The 9,888-nt window shown below is 42.8% G+C and overlaps 1 long non-coding RNA gene across 1 annotated transcript; it reads right to left on the reverse strand.

Annotated features, from left to right (window-relative positions):
* Nucleotides 1–4,515: 4,515 nt before the first annotated feature.
* LOC146683396 (uncharacterized) lies at nt 4,516–5,941 on the reverse strand. The gene is made up of 3 exons (XR_014917486.1): nt 5,796–5,941; nt 5,596–5,706; nt 4,516–4,887 (listed from the first exon to the last, which is right to left on the reverse strand). It is a non-coding gene; the product is annotated as an uncharacterized LOC146683396 (long non-coding RNA).
* Nucleotides 5,942–9,888: the final 3,947 nt, after the last annotated feature.

The following is a 9,888-nucleotide window of genomic DNA, read 5'->3' on the forward strand; positions in this document are numbered from 1 at the left end:
AACTGGCGTTTCCGGTACAGTAAGTCATTTTGGAGGTCAAGACGTTTCCACTCCCTTAAAAATAAGAGAACATCGTGAGACTCAGACTTAGTATCGGCTGGTGGACGTGAGTCAGCTGCCAGCAGCTTGATGACTTTACTAATGGCTGGATCTTTTCTCTGCAGGTTGACAAGATCAGTATGGGTGTATCTGGGTAAGGCTAGGAGATTGTTATCATTGCCTTCTTCTTGAAACATGTCTGGAATGGCACCTGCAGACATGGCAAGTGACTGGACTAGAGCACAAGAGGGTTCAGTCTGATCCATAGCCATATATCTTTGACAGGCTGCCATCACGGTATCGGATTGAAGTTGGAGCTCGACATCTTTGACTGAGGACAAGAGATGGGATCTGAACTTATCAGTGCGCTGACATTCCTGGGTAAAAACTGGATCGTCTTCAGGTTTGTCATGTGGTTTCCTAGATAGTCCATCTGCATCAAGATTTTGTCTCCCAGCTCTGTACTTAATGTCAAAGTTATAGGTGGACAATGCAGCCAACCAACGATAACTCGTGGCATCAAGCTTTGCTGTGGTCAGAAGGTAAGTCAATGGGTTGTTGTCGGTGATGACTGTGAATGTGTTTCCATATAAATAGTCATGAAACTTGTCAGTTATGGCCCACTTTAAAGCTAGAAATTCTAACTTGTGGGCGGGGTATCTAGCTTCACTACGGGATAGACCACGACTTGCATAGGCTATAACCTGTGTGGTTCCATTCTGCACTTGATAAAGAGCTGCCCCAAGTCCGGTTGTACTGGCATCTGTGTGTACCAGGTAAGGTAGCTTTGCATCAGCATACCCAAGGACTGGTGAGGTGGTGAGTTTTTCAATAATAGTTTGAAACGATTTCTGGCACTCTGGTCCCCAACGATCACCAAAGGGCTCTTTGGGGTTCAGATACTTTGGATCACTGGGTGGGTTTTTACTATGCTTTCGTCTCGGAGGATAGCCAGCTGTGAGGGAGGTGAGGGGCTTGACAATTTTTGAGTAATCTTTGACAAATCTCCGGTAATAACCGGTAAAACCAAGAAACGATTGGAGTTCTTTTAAGGTTTGGGGTCTCGGCCAAGTCTTGAGTGCTTCAGTTTTTTCGGGATCAGTCTTTACGCCGTCTCTAGATACAATGTGGCCTAGATAACGGACTGATGTTTGGAAGAAACGACATTTGTCGGGCGAGAGTTTCAGCCCGTACTCTCTGAGTCGCTCAAGAACATGAATGAGTCGGGTCTCATGATCTTCAAGGGAACTGGAAAAGACTATCAAATCATCCAAAAAGACTAACACTTCTCTCAGATTGATGTCTTTCATACACTTTTCCATAAGCCTTTGGAAAGTGCTTGGGGCATTTGTTATTCCCTGGGGCATACGATTAAATTCGTAGAAGCCGAAGGGGCACACGAAGGCTGTCTTTGGCTTATCTTCTTCACACATCTCGATTTGATAGTACCCTGACTTAAGGTCCATCACAGAGAACCACTGAGATCCTGCAAGAGCAGAAAATGACTCCTCTAAGTTTGGCAAGGCATAGGCATCGCGGATGGTCTGCAAGTTAAGCTTCCTAAAATCAATGCATAACCGCACATCACCATTCTTTTTGCGGACCACCACTATCGGTGATGAGAATGGAGATTCAGATTCTCTGATTATGCCTGCATCTAAGAGGGCTTGTAAGTGCTTTTTAACTGCCTCGTAATCATGGGGATGAATCGGGCGAGATCTCTGTTTGAAGGGGGTTTCATCTTTTAAGTTGATGTGATGTTTTACATGTGTGGCATGCCCAAAATCAAGATCATTGTGTGAGAAAACATCAGAGAAGGTGTTTAGCTTTTCAGCTATCTTCTCTTTCCACTCTTCAGATAGTGGTGATTCACCAAAGTCGAAACTGAGAGGGGGTCTTGAGGTTGAAGTCTGCTGCTGAGAGTTACACGTTGCAGACACCTTTTGGTCGCCTTTCTCAGGCTCAGGACATGGCATGACACAGTCAGGGGCAACTAGCTCAGCAATTACACAGTTAGTGGGCAATGTAAGGTCATGGTTAGTCTCGTTTCTCAGCAACACAGGAACTTTATAAGGTCCGTGCTTTGGCAGAGATATAAGGCAACAATCTACAAACACACCACCAGGTAGGGAGCCGGTAGTGGGCTGTTCAATAAGTGCACACTGTTCAGGCTTAGCGTGGCTAGCATGCATAAAACCTTCCACTAGTAGCTTTTGATTTGCAGGAAGGACTTCTTGGGTTCTACTTTGAAGTTTTACCAAGCCGATCTTGCCACTGTCACTTTGTCTTTTTCTGGATACTAATGTCTTTAGCACTTGTTGGTATCCATAAGGGAGTACCTTAAAGTCAGGTAAGGTGTTCTCACAAAGATGCTCATATAAGGGGTCAAGTGTATTTGTGCCAATTAGTAGAGGTGTGTCTGAGTTTGAGCGAATGTCAGGGACAACTAAGGCAAGAGTAGATAGTTCAAGCTCTGACTGATCGAGATCTTTGGGGAACATGATACTCGTCTCAATGTATCCCAAGTAAGGGACTGTCTGACCATTCGCACCTTCGACCTCTAGGAGATCACTGATGGGTTTTATAGGATGATCAGGTAAATGTTCTTGATAGAAGGATTTGGCAATAGTGGTTACTTGAGAGCCTGAGTCGAGCAAGCAACTACATTCAACGCCATTGATAACAACTCTGGCTGTGCATTTTCTACCCACAAGTCTTTTGGGAAGTTTAGGCACTGAGTGAACATTAGCTGTTTCACATTGGGCTTTTGTTGTCTTTTTCTCAGTGGGACTTGGTTCAGATTTAGCACCCATCTGTCCCGCGACAGGGGCTCCTTCTAGTTTAAATTAAATGACTCATCAACTGGTCTGGATATTTCCCATTCTCGCTGCTTCTGTCTGAGGGCATTCCTTTTAGCTGCTACTAATGCTGGGTTGGGATCATTACTACAGCTGGAAGCGATATGACCATCTTCTCCACACTTGAAACAGTATCCAGGTTTGGGTTTGGCTGACACTGCAGCAATTTGTGGTATCTGTCCCGGCTTGTTCTGAGTTTTGGTACTTGGGTTCCTTTTTGCTTCCTTTTGAAGTTTCTGCGATCTTTTCTCTGTTTTATCAGCTCTGAGCTGTGCGATTTGAGACCTGAGGTCAGCAATTTGCTTCTGGAGGTCAGACGAATTGCTGTCCATTTCATGCTCATAATCGTTCCTACCTTGAGAGCGTGTGGTTTGCACGTTAGAATAAACACGAGTCTTTTGGATCCCCAAATGTTGTTTCATGCGGGTTGCTTTACTTGCCTGTTTGTCCTCCTCGGTGCGTAGGTGGAGGAGTAGCTCTGCAAAATGAGGTGGGTCGTCTTTCTTTTGTTCAAGTTGAAGGTTTGCAATCAATGAGCTGTCCCAACACCCTCTACAAAACTGTCTCAGGAGTTTCTTCGTCCTACCGCACAACTTGAGTTTCGGTGAGCGAGGGATCAGTCAAGCAAAACTCTACGCTGCTGCGCCAAGTGTCATAGTCAGTTTCGAAAGGAGGATGTGGAACTCTCCCTGAAAAAGGTTTCAGTCTGTATTGCGAGTTTGGTGGGGAAATGACTTCACTGCTTTTAACAATGTGCTCTACAATAACCCGCTGCACTTCAGGTGTGCTTAAAAGGTTGGTGGGAATCTGAGGGGTTTGTTTCTCAGCCTCTGCCGGTGGGTGAGTATTCAAGGCACTTACATGGTTGCTATTGGGTGTTAAAGGAGAAGAAGGTAGGGCCTCATCACTGTGGGGCACTGGCTCTTGTTCAGTGGAAGGCTCAACTGTGTGGACATCCCCTCCCAATGACTCCCCAATTTTAGCTAGTTCATCCATCAAAAGGTCTTTAAACGATCGGTTGCTTCGTGCTGCCACATCTTTAAGCTGTGACAGGTAAGTTACAGTAGCTGATGCGCTGGTTTCAATGCTATACGCACTGGCTAGGTCTCGAACGTGATAGACAACTTCAGGTTTCACAGTGCAAGGTCTGTCATAAGGCAAATATCTTTTCTCTAGTTCTTTAGCAGTAGCCTCATGTTGAAATTCCACAATAATCTGACCACCAGTTGGTAGCTTAATCTGCCTACTGACAGGACCGAAAGCTTCTAAGAACTCAATTATTTCTTTATCAATGTCTGTGTTAGTTAAACCACTGACCAAGACAGCATTTTGAACTTTAACATTCTCTGTTTTCACAACTTCCATGGTTAGGACACGTAAAAGTACCAGTAGAAAAAAAATACAAGTCACTGTGAAGCTCCAGGCACTCTTAATCGTTTTATTAAATTTTGGGTGGACTAACAACTCTGCAAACCCTCCTGGCTGGCTCGCCACTTTCTGTAGCCAAGTACAGGATAGGGTAGGGGAAATTAAAGTAAGATGGAGAGAATGGGCCAATAGCTAGATTCGCAGGAGGGATAAAGGGAGTTGCGTGGAGAAGAATGACTGGAGCCACAGGTAAAGTTGCTATGAATTGTATTAAACTATTTAGCAACAATTTAACAGCATTTTATGAACAGGAATGAAAACATAAAATAAAATACAGTGACAGCAATAATAATAACAGTCAGAATCCTATCTGAGCTCAGATATGTCAGTCTTGCCGGCTTAATAGTCAGTGTTCAGTCAAGTCAAATCCAACAGGTCAAAAGTTTGTGATTGGTGCGATTTCGTCCTACCGCACTGTTGCAATTGTTCGTGAGAGAAGAGCAACCTGCCCTTCTGGGCCAACTCAGAATGGCTGTGGTTCGGTTCGGTTCAAAGGGAAAGGCTCGCCATCTTCCTCGTCAGGAAGAGATCCAGGTCTCACGATCCCATAAAAAAACCTAGCCTGTAAACAACAGGACTATTACTAATTCAGTTCACACTCTAATGATATACATGGCCATATGTAAATAATGTAAGTGCTATAACAAAACAAGCACAAAACATTAATTCTAATTTCTAACTATAGTCTATACAGTGCATCTTAATCATGAATGCAATCTTTAAATCACAATCAGCTTATTCTATCGTCAAGGTGCACATTTCTATCAGAAATCAGAAATAAACCATAAACTATGGTAGATTATTTTTTTACAGTATTGCCCTTTAACTGAATTACAGGAGCATTGCTTTACACTGCATAGCAATGAAGCAATATATTATTTACACTCAATGTACAGAATAAAATTACCAAAAGAATATACAAAAACCCACAGGCTGTAGTTTTACAGTATGTGGTAACGTATCAGCACAGTAAGAATACACACGGACATCTATCCAGTGCCGCTCGAGCATCAAATGTAACAAAATAAAGTAGATTCATGACCTTTAAGATCAACATTAACTTATTCCATCATCTAATTTTAGTGCATTTAATATTCAACAAGTAATACTAGAACATCATCAGCACACAAGCTGAGTGCTCAAAATGGCTGAACTCAGTGAGAAACCCCGTGTGTTCTCCCACAGTGAAAACGTGGTCAGCTACAGCTATGAGCATTAGGCTAGTTAGCTTTTCAATTAGCCTGATTCGCCCAGTCCCAGTTTAACTCACCAGCACACTTCTAATGTTCAACTCTCAGAGAGGATCTTGTTCAACTCTCAGAGAGGATCTTGTCCAACTCTCAGAGAGGATCTTGTCCACTTCATCCGCTCCCGCGCAGATCTACAACATTGAAATCGGGCCATTATATTCCCTGTTAACTTCTTGTTAGCTTTTTAGCTTCAAGGTTAGCTTAACAGCTTCTGACTCACCGCGATGGTTTCAAGGTCCGAAATGTTCACAATAAATCAGGTCCGTTTCTCCAAGGTCCATGCAGATCTCCGGTATGGATATTTGCTCAATTTATCAAGTTAATAGTTATTTTCCAGCGAAAAGCTTGGCGGTGAAAATCAGTGATGGTCTCCTGCACCTCTGTCTCTCTCTGTGTCTGAGCACGTGACGGTACAGAGCAGGGGAAGGCGGGGCTTGTTCCTTCCTAACCAGTAGGGGTGTTAAATATACTCTTTGGGTTTTATTCTTATATTTATAGTATTTATCTTTTATTATTGATTTATTTTTGATCAACTCAGTGATTAACAGAGTAATGATAAATCCCAATTAACAATAACATGTTGTAGTGCATTACTGAGTCGTGTAAACTCACTGGGTTACATATCGCAAAGACCAAAGTCGCTCATATACTGTTTGATTATATTTGTGGACTGCCAGTTACGCTGAGTTCCTGCTGTATTGAGCCTATCCATTTCTTCATTTAGTCCCAGGTTGAGGTCTCCCCCAAGAACAATTGTGCAATCTAGGTGTTCGGAGAGTGTACTAAAAAAAACGTGGAAGAATGAGGGGTCATCAACATTTGGACCATATATACTTACAATACCTAGCTTTTGGTTAAGTATAGATAGTTTGACGATTAGGAATCTGCCCTCTGGATCTATAACTGTATCGAGTACTGTGAAATTAATATTTTTATGTATTAGAATTGCTATTCCTCTTTGTCGAGAATTATAACAGGCTGAGAACACATTAGGAAACTCAGGTGTTTTAAGTTTATTCAAACCTGTGACAGGCATGTGGGTTTCTTGTAATAAAACAACATCTGTCTGTAATTTTTTAAGTTGGTTAAGTATTTTTAACCTTTTTTCCCTAGAGCCAGCTCCATGCACATTCCATGTGACAAATCTTAGCATGCCCATAGTTGTGTGTTTGTGGCTGATGTACGCTGTGTGTCTCGCTTAGACGGGTGAGGAAAATGGAAACACTTTTTTTTTTTTTTTTTTTTGTGAGTAAAGAGAAGAAAATGCGCGGCAAGAAGCTCCATAGGTCTGACTATGTGTGTGCATAATAACTAATATGAGCAAATGTGTGCATGTGTCCTATATCTGTGTGTGCTGTGTGACTGTTGTAAATGTGTTGCCTTTAAACGCATGTGTGTGCGTGATCGTGCAGCGCAAGCATGTATAAATAGACAGTGTCGCTTGTGGATGGATAGGGAAACAGGTGATCGACATAGTGATAGAAAAGAGAAGCAAATAAACCAAAGAGCAAGGTGCGTGACAAGAGAGAGAGAGAGGGAAAAAGAAATAAAAATGGAAACATTCCAATCAAAGCATTGGCAGAGAGTGAAGGTGACGTTATACTAAATTAGCAAACTGAAATTACATAGTTAAGCAAAAGTTAATACAAGAGAGTGTGAGTGAAGAGAATAGTGTAGCGGATTCTTATCTGGTGTGCGGTCAATACAGCCATGGAGTGGTGCCAGGGTCACGGTAGAGCTGTCCGTCCACGTAGAGCCGGTCCACGGCGATGACAGCCCAGGAGCCTTTCTGGATAAAACTACGTCGGACTGGGAAGAGGACCCTGCGTCGTTCCAGGATCTCTCTGGGGAACTGATCGTTCACGCTGAAATCTGTTCCTTTCAGCTCTCTGCCGCGACTCTTCACCTGGTCCTTCTGCTTGAAGTGGCCGAATTTGGCTACAATAGGTCATGGTCTCCCGCTTCCTGTCTTCAGAGCCCCTATGCGATGCATTCTATCGAACCCTGTTTTTCACCGTGTCCTCGGGCAGCTTCAGGTGGATTTTAATGAAGCTTCTCACGGTAGTTTCCGGGTCCTCTCTGGCAGACTCTGGAATACCAGAAAACACCCGATTATCTCTCATGCTACGGGCTTGTAAATCTATAACGGTCTCTTTTATTTTTTTATTTTCTATGTTTAATTGGGTCACATTTTCGGTTAGACATTTGACCGAGTCCCGTAGCGTGGCGTTTTCCGCAGCCTGGAGTTCAGCCGGCTGAACTCCAGGGTGTAACTAACAGTGAAGTGTTCCAATGTTTTTCTTGTGTTTATATTTGTAAGTTTCCTTTAATTGTGGAACTTTGTTTTGTAATTGGTGGTAGCGGAAGTAACGTGCAGCACGGACTGAGTTTGTGGTGACACTAGAGCAGAGAAGCATGGCGCTCTGTGAGTTCAGCTGCATCGTCCTACTGCTTTAAACTGGACTTAAGTTTTAAAGAACACATAAGTTAAGTTAAGTTAAATTAAACCCAATTGTGGACTCACCGTTGAGAGGAGTAGCGGCTCGCGCGAAGAACGGACTTTCTCCCGTTTGGCTACAGCAGGCAATGAGGTGTGTTCAGGGTGCCTCTGTTAATTTCAGTTTCAATGAAAGTGCCATAAAAGGGCATTTATGTGTCTATACCTTTATTGTTTGGATTTACTGTGATAAGAGTTATTGTAAACATGTTGCTTATTGCAATTGTTTTCTTTGGGTAGTTCTCACGATGATGATGATGATGACGACGCTGAGTGATCTTGTCGCCGAACATTGAATAAATCATCTGTAAACAAGAACTTGTCCGCGTGGTGGCTAACGGGAGCTACAGTGAGAACTCATCTGCTCCTTGTGAGTGGGCGAGAAAGAAAGGAACATAAGTCATCTCTAGCGTGTCTACAAGGGTCCCCAAGCTCCTGCCAGAAGCCAAGAACGGGTTTGCTCATCCTAACAATTCAAAGAAAGGACATATTGATCTTCTCAAGTGTGCTGCAGAAAATTAACCTGAAGACCATTTGCAAGTTTGGATGCTTTAAAGTGTTAATAAGGGTGTCCTGAAGTGGCTTCATTGTAGCTGCAAGCAAGAAGGTTCAAGTTTACAATTGATCATGAGTTTGAAAAATATGTGTCTTTAAGGGTTGTTAGTGATTTCAGACATGTGTTTAAGGGTTATAAGAATAAGCTACTAAAGCAGTCCTGGATTTTATGCAAGGTTTTATTCAAAGGAAGTAACCAAGTTTGTTACAAGCTATAAGCAGTGTTATTTTATGTTATCAGATTCCTTTACTTAGCCTAACATGTCAGTCACAAATCTCTCTAAACTGAGTGACAATCCTGAGGCAGAGACTGTGACCAGGCCTCAGCAAAACCCTCCACTGTGCAGTTCTCCTCTGCAAAATACAGATGGTCCACAAGAAGTTCGAGTAACATCAGATGTTCATCCATCAACAAGTAAGTGTGCGCAACAAAAAATTCAAAACCCACCTCGTAAAAGCCAGAGGTCAAGAACCTTAACTGAAAAGGGAAGAGGAATGTTAAACCAAAGGATTAAGGAGTTGGAGCAAAGTTTTAAGATCAAGTACGAAAAGTGGAAGGTTCTAGCAAAGGATGCTAACCATTCAATTTCTGACAATTGTTCAGATGAAGAGCTGCAAGCAATAATAAACAACATTAATACTGCTTCCAGCGAACTAAACACAGCATATGAAAACTGGCGTCAGGTGGACATTCCTGATAACAATGCACGCCGCAGAATTGATACTTGCGAGGAGGTAACAAGAACTGTTATTAAGACTGCACAAAGACGTTTGAGAGGAAAGGCACCAGTCAAACCACAGTTTAATGTAGATGAATCTTTTTTAATGTCTGAGAAATCATATGGCGTCAGTAAGCACTCACAGGTTTCCAGTCAATACAAACAGTCACACGTTGCATCAAGAGTCGCTTCTAAGTCCTCCAGTGCGTCATCCATGAGCAGACAAGAAGCTGCTGCTAAAATGGCTGCAGCCCAAGCAACACTGGAAATCCTTCATGAACAACAGTGTCAGCAAGCAGAGCTTCTGCAGCTGGAGGCTGAAGATAAAAGACAGATTGCAGAACAAACAGCTGAAGCCTGCAGACGACGTTTAAGAATGGAGGAAGAAGAAGCACAGTTACAAGCAAAACTTGAGGTTGAAAATGCTGCCAGGCGAAAGCTTTTGGAAGACAAACGCAAGGAACTGGAACGATTGGAAGCACTCAAACAGTTAAGGGTGGCTAAGGCAACCATGCAAGTGTATGAGCAAGAGCAAGATGAAG

This window comes from Copadichromis virginalis, linkage group LG22, assembly GCF_057382275.1.
Source record: "Copadichromis virginalis isolate Kocher_CV1m ecotype Utaka linkage group LG22, C_Virginalis_male_GT1.1, whole genome shotgun sequence".
Classification (NCBI taxonomy): Eukaryota; Metazoa; Chordata; class Actinopteri; order Cichliformes; family Cichlidae; genus Copadichromis; species Copadichromis virginalis.